The sequence below is a fragment of the Rhinopithecus roxellana genome, chromosome 10 (genome assembly GCF_007565055.1).
Source record: "Rhinopithecus roxellana isolate Shanxi Qingling chromosome 10, ASM756505v1, whole genome shotgun sequence".
In the NCBI taxonomy this organism is placed as follows: Eukaryota; Metazoa; Chordata; class Mammalia; order Primates; family Cercopithecidae; genus Rhinopithecus; species Rhinopithecus roxellana.
In genome coordinates, this window is record NC_044558.1 from 12,202,214 (window position 1) to 12,213,271 (window position 11,058).

Consider the following 11,058-nt stretch of genomic DNA (forward strand, 5'->3'; position numbering starts at 1 on the left):
AGTAAACAAGAAAGGAAGGAAAGAAAGAAGAGAGAGAGGGAAGAAAGAGAATGAGAAAGAGGAAAGGAAGAGAGGGACAAAGAGAAAGGAGGGAGTTTACGAGACAGAGAAAGGCTGAATGAAAATGAAGAAATGTAGCAATAACTGAAGAAGAATGATGGCTTTGGCCAAATTAGTGTCTAGAGATGGAAAGAGATGTATGGCTATGAGAAATACTTAGGAGAAAGAATCAATAGTCTGTGTGATGGATTTGGAGGCTAGAAAAAGGAGGAGGAGTCTGTGATGACATTTAGGCTCTCCTTTCACTCCTGACTGCATGTAGTACTGTGACCTGAGGGAATCACTGGAGGAAGAATAGGTTTAGAAGCCAAAAAGTAGGAAAAAGAAGGAAAGTTGGAAGATGAGTTCTGTTTTGAACATTTTGGAGTATCTGTAAAGTCATCCAATTGGAAAGTTGAAGTAGGCACTTTGATATTCGTGACTGCAACTCAGAAAAGAAATTTGGACCACACGTGGAGGTCTGGAGAACATCAACACATATTTGATTTTATAAGAGGTAGGCGCTCCAAGGGTCCTAAGGAACACCAGAGGATAAAGAAACCAAAGGAAAAATTAAGAAGTCATCAGAAGGAAGAGGAAAACCAAGAGACTAGGATTTCAAAGCAACTAAGAGCAAGGAATGTTACAAGGAGGGTAATCAGTACTTCATGATATTAATGAAAAGTCACTTACCAGCTGGATTGAGGACCAAGGAACTACTTAATTAACTTAGCAAGAGCAGTTCAACTGACAACAAAGAAAACTACCATGGATTAAAGAGTCAATGAGATCCCAATAATGAAGCATTAGAAAACCAATTAAGGTAACTCAATATGTTAACAGATTAAAGGAGAAACATTCAGAAAAATATTTGATACAATTCTGCATCTGTTCACAATTATTCTTAGCAAACTGGGAATCAAATGAAATACTCTATTTCCTGATAGATAGTATTAAAAAAAAAAACCTAGAGCAAATATTATAACTATCAATCATACATTGAAATCCTTCTTCCTGAGTTTAGGACCCAGTCAGTGATAACCGTCTTACCAGGTCTTTTTTTAAGGCTTCTATTGATCAAAGTAAGGCAAGAAATATACATTTTAAGAAATTATAGGCTGGACATGGTGGCTTATCCCTGTAATCCCAGCACACTGGGAGGCAAAGGCAGGAAGATCACTTGAGCTCAGGAGTTCAAGACTAGCCAGGGCAACATTGTTAAAAATTAGCTAAGCTAATTTTTATTTTTTATTTTTTATTTTTTTTGAGATGGAGTCTCGCTCTGTCGCCCAGGCTGGAGTGCAGCGGCCGGATCTCAGCTCACTGCAAGCTCCGCCTCCCAGGTTTATGCCATTCTCCTGCCTCAGCCTCCCGAGTAGCTGGGATTACAGGTGCCCGCCACCTCGCCCGGCTAGTTTTTTGTATTTTTTAATAGAGATGGGGTTTCACCATGTTAGCCAGGATGGTCTCGATCTCCTGACCTCGTGATCCGCCCGTCTCAGCCTCCCAAAGTGCTGGGATTACAGGCTTGAGCCACCGCGCCCGGCCCAGCTAAGCTAATTTTTAATGTGCAAACCTCTTTTGCATTTCTTCATACCATCAACAGTTTAAGTCTGAAAATACCTTAACTTTTTGCCCATATAATTAGCTTATAATTAATGCATATTGAATATAGTCAAACATTCCAGAGTTTTAACAAAATTAAACCATTATCACACTCTTGTTCTCACTTTGGGTGTTAATCAAGAACAGTAAGCTCTCTTACTGTGTCATTGGATATATTCAGTTTTCCTGCTTGGTATCTTTAATTATAGACTGTCTTCCAGTCTAAAGAAGTACCTCTAATATTGTATCAGTCATCCGTCTCTCCATGAAGACCAGCCCTGCTCCTTTCACCTAGTCCAGTCACTCAATATTTTTTTCTTTTTCAAAAGCTATGGCCTCTACTTTTCCATGTAAGGTGATGGGTAACAAAAGAGTTTCTCCTTCACTATTATGCAAACACAGACCGGTATTGTTACTCCTTTTGCATTTGCTTTGCCTAACAAATTTCCATCTGTATCTTTAGCTGTGGACAATCTAGAGGAAGAATTTACAGATTATAAATATTAAAATCCAAACTAAAATCTCTTCATCCAAGTATGTGAGAAAAATATTGGTCAGAATCTTGTTCAGAAGAGGAGGAAAAGGATCTGTGGCATGCCTTATAGTCTTTCAATGGGCAGAGTAGTGGTTTGACCACTTACAAATATACAAATATGGATTGCACCATACTGTGGCCCTTATTCTCTGTTTTGTCCACAGGTACCAGGGGAATCTATACCTGAAGCACTACTGGAGTCAAGGTATAAAACACCTATGTTCTCTTATCTAATAAGTCTAAGAATTGAACTGCAAAGGATTTTAGTTTGCAGAACTTGCCCTTCATATGTTAACGTAAAGGATGTTGGTACTAGTTAGACTGGTTCTTGCCAGTGTGAGGGTAGAAACTGGTATGCTATTTATGCCCACTTGTTCAACTATATCTCTTTTGAAATACCTGAGTGATTTTAGAAATGAACCAAGAAATTAGTTGAAACCGAATAATATCTGAGGGAGAAATTATATACAACTTCAGCGATTATCTTAGTCTATTTGTGCTGCTATAACAGACTATCACAAACTGGTACTTTATAAAGAAGAGAAATTGAATTCTCACAGTTTGGGAGGATGGAAAGTTCAATATCAAGGTGCTAGCCTCTGGTAGAGGCCTTCTTGCTGCATCATCCCATGGCAGAAGGGCAAAGAGAGGGAGACAGAGACAGAGAGTAAACTCACACTTTTAAAAGAAACCAACTCACATGATAACAAACCCACTCCTGTGATAACAGCATGGATCCATCCATGGGGGTGATGCCTTCATGACCTAACACCTTTTAAAGGTTCCACCTCCCAATACCTCCAGGCCTCCAACGAGGTGAACTTTGTGGGACACATTCAAATCATAGCATTTCACCCCTGGGCCCCCAAATTTATGTCCTTCACACATGCAAAATACATTTCCTCCATTCCAGTAGCCCCCACATTGTAACTCATTCCAACTCCAACTTAAAATTCCAAAGTCCAGAGTTTCACCCAAGTCAGATGTGGATGAGACTCAAGGCACAATTCATCCTGAGGCAAATTCTCCAGCCATGAGCCTGTGGAATCAAAACAAGTTACCTACTTCTAAAATTCAGTGGTGGGACAGGCATATGATAGACATTTCCATTCCTGGGAAAAATAGGCAAGAAAAGAGGGGCAATTGGTCTTAAGTAAGTCCAAAACCCAGCAGGGCAAACCATATTAAATCCTAAGGGTTGAGAATAGTCTTTGACTCCATGTCCCACCTTCTAGACCCACTGGGTCAGGGATTGGGCCCCCAATTCCCCAGGCAGCCTCATCTCCACAGCTTTGCTTATCTCAGTTCACTTCTGAGCAGCTCTCACAGGTTGGAGTTTTGTGCCCGTAACTCTCCCAGACAAGTGTTACGAGGCAGCACAGGGCAGTGAATGCTGAGGTCCTTCAGGCACCTCTCTAGAAGCCTTGCCCTTAAGGTCCTAACTTGCCTCCATGATCTGGGAAATGTCTTCCAGGTCATTCTCCCATTGTCTTATGAATAGAACTTGGTTTGCTTCTAGCGAGAAAAATCTTCTCAGCAAATGACCACTTGGCCAAATCCTTCTTATTCTCTCCTGAACATGCTTTTAAATTCTTTATATGGCCAGGCTGAGAGTTTTCCAAATTTTTCTATTAGTCTTCACTGTTCATTATAAATTCCATCTTTAAATCATTTCTCTCTCCTCACATTTTACTATATATGCTTGAAAGAAGCCATGCAGCCCACTGAATGCTTTGCTGCTGAGATGTTTCTTCCATCAGATATCCTGGTTCACCTCTCTTAAATTGCCTTCCATAAAGCCATAGGGCATGAACAGAATTCTGCCAAGTTTTTTTCCACTTCATAATAAGGATGGTCTTTACTCCAGTTTCCAGTAAGACTTTTCTCTTTTCCATCTAAGACCTCGTCAGAATGGTGTTTACTCTACCAACATTCTCATCAGGACCACAAAAGTAATCTAAGAAGTTTCAGACTTTCCCTACAGTTATCCTCTCCTTCTGAGACCTCACTGAAATCGCTCTTAATGCAAAATTTATGGCAATCTAGGCTTTTTCTAGCCTGCTCCTCCCTTACTAATTTCCTGTCTTAGCTTGCTTTGTGCTGCTGTAACAAAATACCACAAACCGGGCAAATTATAAAGAAAGAAATTTATTTCCCAATTCTGGAGGCTGGGAAGTCCAATATAAAGGTGCCAGTAACTCGTAAGGGACTTCTTACTGTGTCATCTTATGGGAGAAGGGCAAAAAGAGAGAGAAAGAATGAAAATGGGGCTTAACTTGTTCTTTTATAAGGAATCTGCTCCTGTAATAACAAACCAACTACTCAATAATTTTATTAAGCCATTTATAAGGGTTGTGCCTTCATGACCTAAACACTTCTTAAAGTTTCGACCTCCAAAAAACTCCACACTGGGGATCAAGCTTCTAACACATGAACTTTGAGGGACATATTCAAACCATAGCAGCCATGTATTTTACTAATTATAAAAAAGAATACTAGCAACAGCAATAATAAAAGGTATCATTTCTAGAACTCTTACTATATGCCTGGCTCTGAGTAAAGTGATTGACTTGCATTTGTGCATGTATTAACTTAAGAAAATGCATGACAACCAACAAACATATGAAAAGAAGCTCAACATCACTGATCATTCAAGAAAAATTAATCAAAACCACAATGAGATATCATCGCACACCAGTCAGAATGACTGTTATTAAAAAGTCAAAAAATAAATGCCAGTGAGGTTGTGGAGAAAAAGAAGTGCTTATACACTCTTGGTGGGAGTGTAAAGTAGTTCAGCCATTGTGGAAGACAGTGTGGCAGTTCCTCAAAGACCTAAAGACAGAGCTACCACTCGACCCAGCAATCCCATTACTGGGTATATACCCAGAGGAATATGTTATTCTATTATAAAGACACATACATGCAAGTGTTCATTGCAGTGCTGTTCATAATAGCAAAGACATGGAATCAATCCAAATGCCCATCAGTGATAGACTAGTAAGGAAAATGTGGTACATATACACCATGGAATACTATGCAGCCATAAAAACGAATAAGATCATGTCCTTTTCAGGGATATGGATGGAGCTGGAGGCCATTATCTTTAGCAAACTAGCCCAAAACCTGAAAACCAAATACTTCATGTTCTCACTTATAAGTGGGAGCTAAATTATGAGAACACATTGACTCATAGAAGGGAACACCATACACTGGGGCCTCTTGGAGGGTGGAGGGTGGGAGGATAAAGAGGATCAGAAAAATAACTATTAGGTAATAGGCTTAATTCCTGGGTGATAAAATAATCTGTACAACAACCCCCTGCAGCACAAGCTTACCTATGAAACAAACCTGCGTCTGTACCCCTGAACTTAAAACATGATTTCTGGGTGTGTCTGTGATGCTGTCTGAAAGAGATTAGCTTTTAAATTGTTAGACTGAGAAAAGAAGAACATCCTCAACAATACAGGTGAGCTTCCATTCATCTCTGGCCCCACTGCTGGGTCTGAGGACCATTCTTGGGATAGATGTAATTTAAAGCTGACATAGTGTTAAATGGTTGCATGAGAACCATGTCTTGGGTGCTTTGGATTCAGATCTTTGTCATCTCTCGGGGGAGCATAGTAGAGCGAGATATCAGAGTTCCCTTCTACTGATTTTTTTTTGACATCAATCATGTTATACCTAGTGAACATGGCTCCTTCCACCTCCATCTGCTTCTGTTCATGGGAACCAATCTTCTAGTCTCTCTCTCTAAGGGTATGTGTTAGGGTGTGGGGGCAAGTGATTGCTTTCATTGATTTATTTCTTCTTATTTCATAGGCATAAGGAAGGGGGATTGAATAACTATTGGCTCAAGTAGCCATATTTAAGAAAGCAAACATTTGTTTTCTAAGTGAGTCATACCACTTGCATATAGTTAATTTTAGTTAATTTTTAAAAATTGAGGCAACTCATACCTATTATTGAAATCTAACTATTTTCAATGAATACCAAGGCACTATAGAAGAAAATTCCAGTTATATAGGATAATATCTGCATTACTTTTTCTCATCCTAACAAGTTTTGATAATTTTAAATGAGATTTTGAAAATTCTGTTTTACTGTGAATCAAGAGTATAAATTCTATTCTGGGCTAGGTGATAAAAAAAAGCTTTATTAGCACTTATTGGAAAATTCAGATAGGGCAAGGTCTCTTTAAAATAAGATTGTCTTCTGTTATTGAGCACTCAGCATGTGCAAAGCACAGTGCCAGGCATTTTTATACATTGTGCTATTTAACTAGCACAACAAAACTTCGAAGTGGTGGCATTATAGTCATTTAGAAGACTAAAAAGTTTTCAGTCCTTTAATTAAACGTAAGAGTTTTGTAATGGCTACAATGTGAAAGAATGAAGCTAAAAATTGTGTGCTGTTGTCATCTGAAATGCAAATGGACACTGTCACTAATTTTCTTATATACATCCGCTCTTCCGTGATTTATTTTCTGTGTATATGAATGTAATATGGCCCAGAAAAGAACCATGGCTCTCTGTTTTTATCTAAATTTCCTTTTCTTTTCTTTATATATTTTGATAAATACATTTTTATTTAACTATTTAAAAATGAATCATCATTTTTCAGAAGTTAAAATACCCAGATGGGTACAAACATCTGTGAGATGTTTTGAGATCTTTGAGATGTTTGAGACAGGGTCTTGCCCTATCACCAAGGATGGAGTGCAGTGGCACAATCATGGCTCACTCCAGCCTCGACCTCTTGGGTTCAAACAATCCTCTTACCTCAGCCTCCTGAGTAGCTAGGATTTTAGGTATACACCACCATGCCCAGATATTTTCTTCTATTTTTTGTAGAGACGGGGTCTTGCTATGTTGCCCAGGCTGGTCTCAAAGTCCTGATCTCAAACAATCCTCCTGCCTCAACCTCCTAAAGTGCTGGGGTTACAGGCATAAGCCACTATGCACAGCTTACTAGATGGATTTTTATATCAAATTTGGAGAGTATATTTCATATGGTTTGCCTTAATATATAGACACATATTTTGCAACTATCCATATAACTGTTCATTGCAGTTGTTTATTTACTTATTAGTTTGTCTGATATTAAAACTTTCAGCCTTCTGTTATTTTTGTGTGTGTGTGTGTGTGATACTTATATCCCTATCTCTTTTTTTTGTTGTTATAAATAGTTTATCATTGGATTTGGCTTTTTCATACAAATCACCTATGGGACAGATTTAATGGAATTAAACCATTTGTAGTATTGATTAGTACATTTGTTCTTATGATTGGTATCTTATTTTTGTCTTTGCTTGTTTATTTTGCTTTTGATTTATTTTCTTTCCTGACTTTTGCTGAGTTGTCCAAGACTTTATACTGCCTTTTCTTTTCACTCCAGTGGTTAAAAAAAAAAAAAGTTCTGACCCGTATTTCTAATCTACTAGTAGTTACCATTAAAGTGTTTATAAAGCTAATTAAATTCACAATTTTCAGTAAACATAGCAAATTTAACAAGCTCAATTATAATACTCCTGCTCCAAGAAGACCCCATTTATTATACAATTATTTTCTCCCAGAGCTCTTCCTAGCTCTCGGATTTTGTTGAAAACATCTAGAATTTACTTCCAAAGTATTGCTAATGGTTCTTTACATTATTAGTCATATAATTCATTTACTTATATTTTTAAATAAAATTCAAAACCACAGAAATAAAACTTGTTTAAACAAGTAAAAGTTTTCTGGTTTGAGTGCTCACTCACCAATGCTGCTTATTAGCCATGCTGTGCCTTTTATTGATTGTTTTACCTTGATTTGGCTCTATTTTTTTCAGGAAAGATGCAAGTGTAGCGGTATTTCTGAGCCACGGCATTGTTCATAAATGACTTGATTTTTACCTTCACACTTGAATGATAAAATGGCTGAACATATAGGATTTACACTTGTTTCTCTTCAGAGATCTGTGAACACTTCTTTATTGCCTTTCGGTTGGAGAAAGGAGACCTTTGTTTCTGCTTGTTGCCCATAGGTTAAAAGCTGCCTATGGTTATCTGAAATACAGTTCTGACAATTCTTTGAAAATTCACTGGTGCTCAAAGACAAAAACAAATAAGGTGAAAGTTTTTAAGTCTGTATATGGAGTTAAGGATTTCCTCTTTTTGCTACTTTGAAGCATTTTTAAATTGCCACGGCAAACTTTAAAGGGCTTTTCTAACCCTGTTGTTTTCCATAATCAGGGCAAATGAGTGACTTCATGAATAGGTAGTCACCTAGTAACACCATTTTCCTCTTGCATAGTAAGTAGCTGACAGATGATAGGGAAGTTCCCAAATTGTAGAGAAGGTGGAAGAAGAAAACAATCATAATGATCATGGCTCTCACATAGGCCTCTGTCCTGGGTCTCTGGAGCCAGACGCCTGTCACTACAGCTGTACAGTGTTTGCCCTTAGGGAGATAACAGGAACAATTAGATAGGAGAAATGGTAAAGTGAATAGACAACTCCAAGTTAATGAGAATCTGTTCAACAGGAAAGGGGGCTTCATTCACACCCACCTTCCAATAGGAGTCTCTCTTATATTTTATATCAACATTGATCCAGAAATAATTTGATCTTAATTATTGAAATGATGGATATATAGAAAAACAAGAAGACCGTTAAGAATGTAAAAACAGCCCTGCTACTCCTCCACTTCAGCTAGAGGAAAATGGCATGGTGGAAAAGTGCTACTTTAAGCAAATAAAAAATACTGAGATATGAGGCTAACCAGATACCTAACTACTTTGAAATTAATCTGAGAATGTCAAATATTGTTATAATTTTAATTAGGTTATAATTAATGGCACCTATATCTGGATAGTTATTATAAGTACATCTAATAGCAGCACCCCGAGCAAAAGTGTTCTGCATATGGCCAAGCTTGAGAGGATGAAATTCATCAAATAAATCGATTCTCAACCCAGTCAATTAAGTTTGCCAATTAAATCCATCCAGTCCATGAATATTTTTTTTCCTTTATTTTAGACAGAGTCTCACTCTATCACCTAGTCTGGAGCATGGTGGCACAATCTCAGCTCACAGCAACATCCGCCTCCTGGGTTCAAACAATTCTCCTGCCTCAGCGTCCCAAAGAGCTGGGATTACAGGCCCTCGCCACCATGCCCACTAATTTTTGTATTCTTAGTAGAGACAGATTTTCACCATGTTGGTGAAAACTCCTGACCTCAAGTGATCCTCCCGCCTCAGCCTCCCAAAGTGCTAGGATTACAGGCATGAGCCACTTCACCTGGCCAGTCCCTGAAATTCTTATTGTGAATTCCACCATGGTACAGTCAACTGCCCTTGGCATAGCTCCAGAAAGAACGCCCCACTTGAATTTGCAATGTAAGTTCTGAATAATCGAACTTCGATTCACCAATAGTTTATTGTAGTTAATACATACACCTGTTATTTGGTATTCATAAACGTCTCCTCCCCCATCACTCTTATCGCTGAATCCTCAATCAGGAAGTACTCCTGTCTCTAAAATTCGACATAGTTTTCAACCCAAGTTCTACATATCATCTTCCAATATGTCCTTAGATTGTGATTTCCATATTAGATTGTGACTAAAATAGGTTTCTCTTTACTAAAGATGCAAATTGAAGACAAGCAGTTTTCTAAATTGCGCCTGCCCCATCTCCAAATGATGTAGATGTCTCAAGCTGATTTATTAAGAGTCTTTAGCAGCAGTCTAATACAAAGACTATCCATCGAACTTCTAATGTTAGAAATATAACTGAATAAACAATAATTTTTATCACCATCAGTAAGGAACATGCAACAGACTAAGAATACTTTGGAAATGATTTAAGAATTGGAGCAGTGTAGTATTTATTATGTAGTGAATTATGCAGATAAATATTTTTTAATGTTTACCTGGGTTCGAGAAAAAAGACATCAATTTTTAAATACAGATTGAATCCCTGCCATACCATGTGCTGTAGTAGGCACAGTTTAAAGTCTCATATAAACAGGACCATATCCGATAATAACTATAGGCAAACTTAGGTGGCAACAGATGTCTTCTATGCCCTGTACATGTCGCGTAACAAAAGAAAAGGACATAGGAACTGTCTTCTCTCAATAAGATAAGTATTCTATCACTGACTTGCAAATCTGTCATAATAATAAAAAGTAGACTAACTTTTCATTTATTGCATTACTGTTTTAAGTTCTTCATAAGCAATATACATCTTTATTATTTGTGCCTGAGACGAACAGCTTTTATCTCTATACACCCTAATATGTAAGTCCCCATTTACCTTATACCTGCTATATTATTAAAGCTTTTTTCTACCTTTCATTCTACATTAAGGCCACAGTATTATATAGAGTAGTCATTAGGTTTGTTGCTGTAAGATAATTGCATGATCTAAGATAATTTCAGATGCATTACACCTCTCACAGTAATAAAAATACAAACAAGAGTTGTCAGTTATTGAACTCTATGAGCAAAACACTGTTCAATCACTCTACATATCTTATTTCATTTAATCCTCACAATAGCCCTAGTAATAGCTATCATCATTGTCTCCATCTTACACATAACGGAACTGAGATACAGAGTTTAAGGAAATAGATATATATGCATGGAATTCTAAGAAATCTTTAAAGATATGTCTTAAAATTACCATAATAATAAAACAAATATGTAATACTATATTCACTTTGGAAATGAAACAAAACAATCAATCACATAATGGGAAAGGACATAATTTTTGCCAGCCAAGCCAATCAAACAAGATCAAGAAAACTAGTGTTACTAGGTGCAGTTGCTCATGCCTATAATCCCAGTTCTTTGGGAGGTCAAGGCAGGGGGACTGCTTGAAGCCAGGAGTCCAAG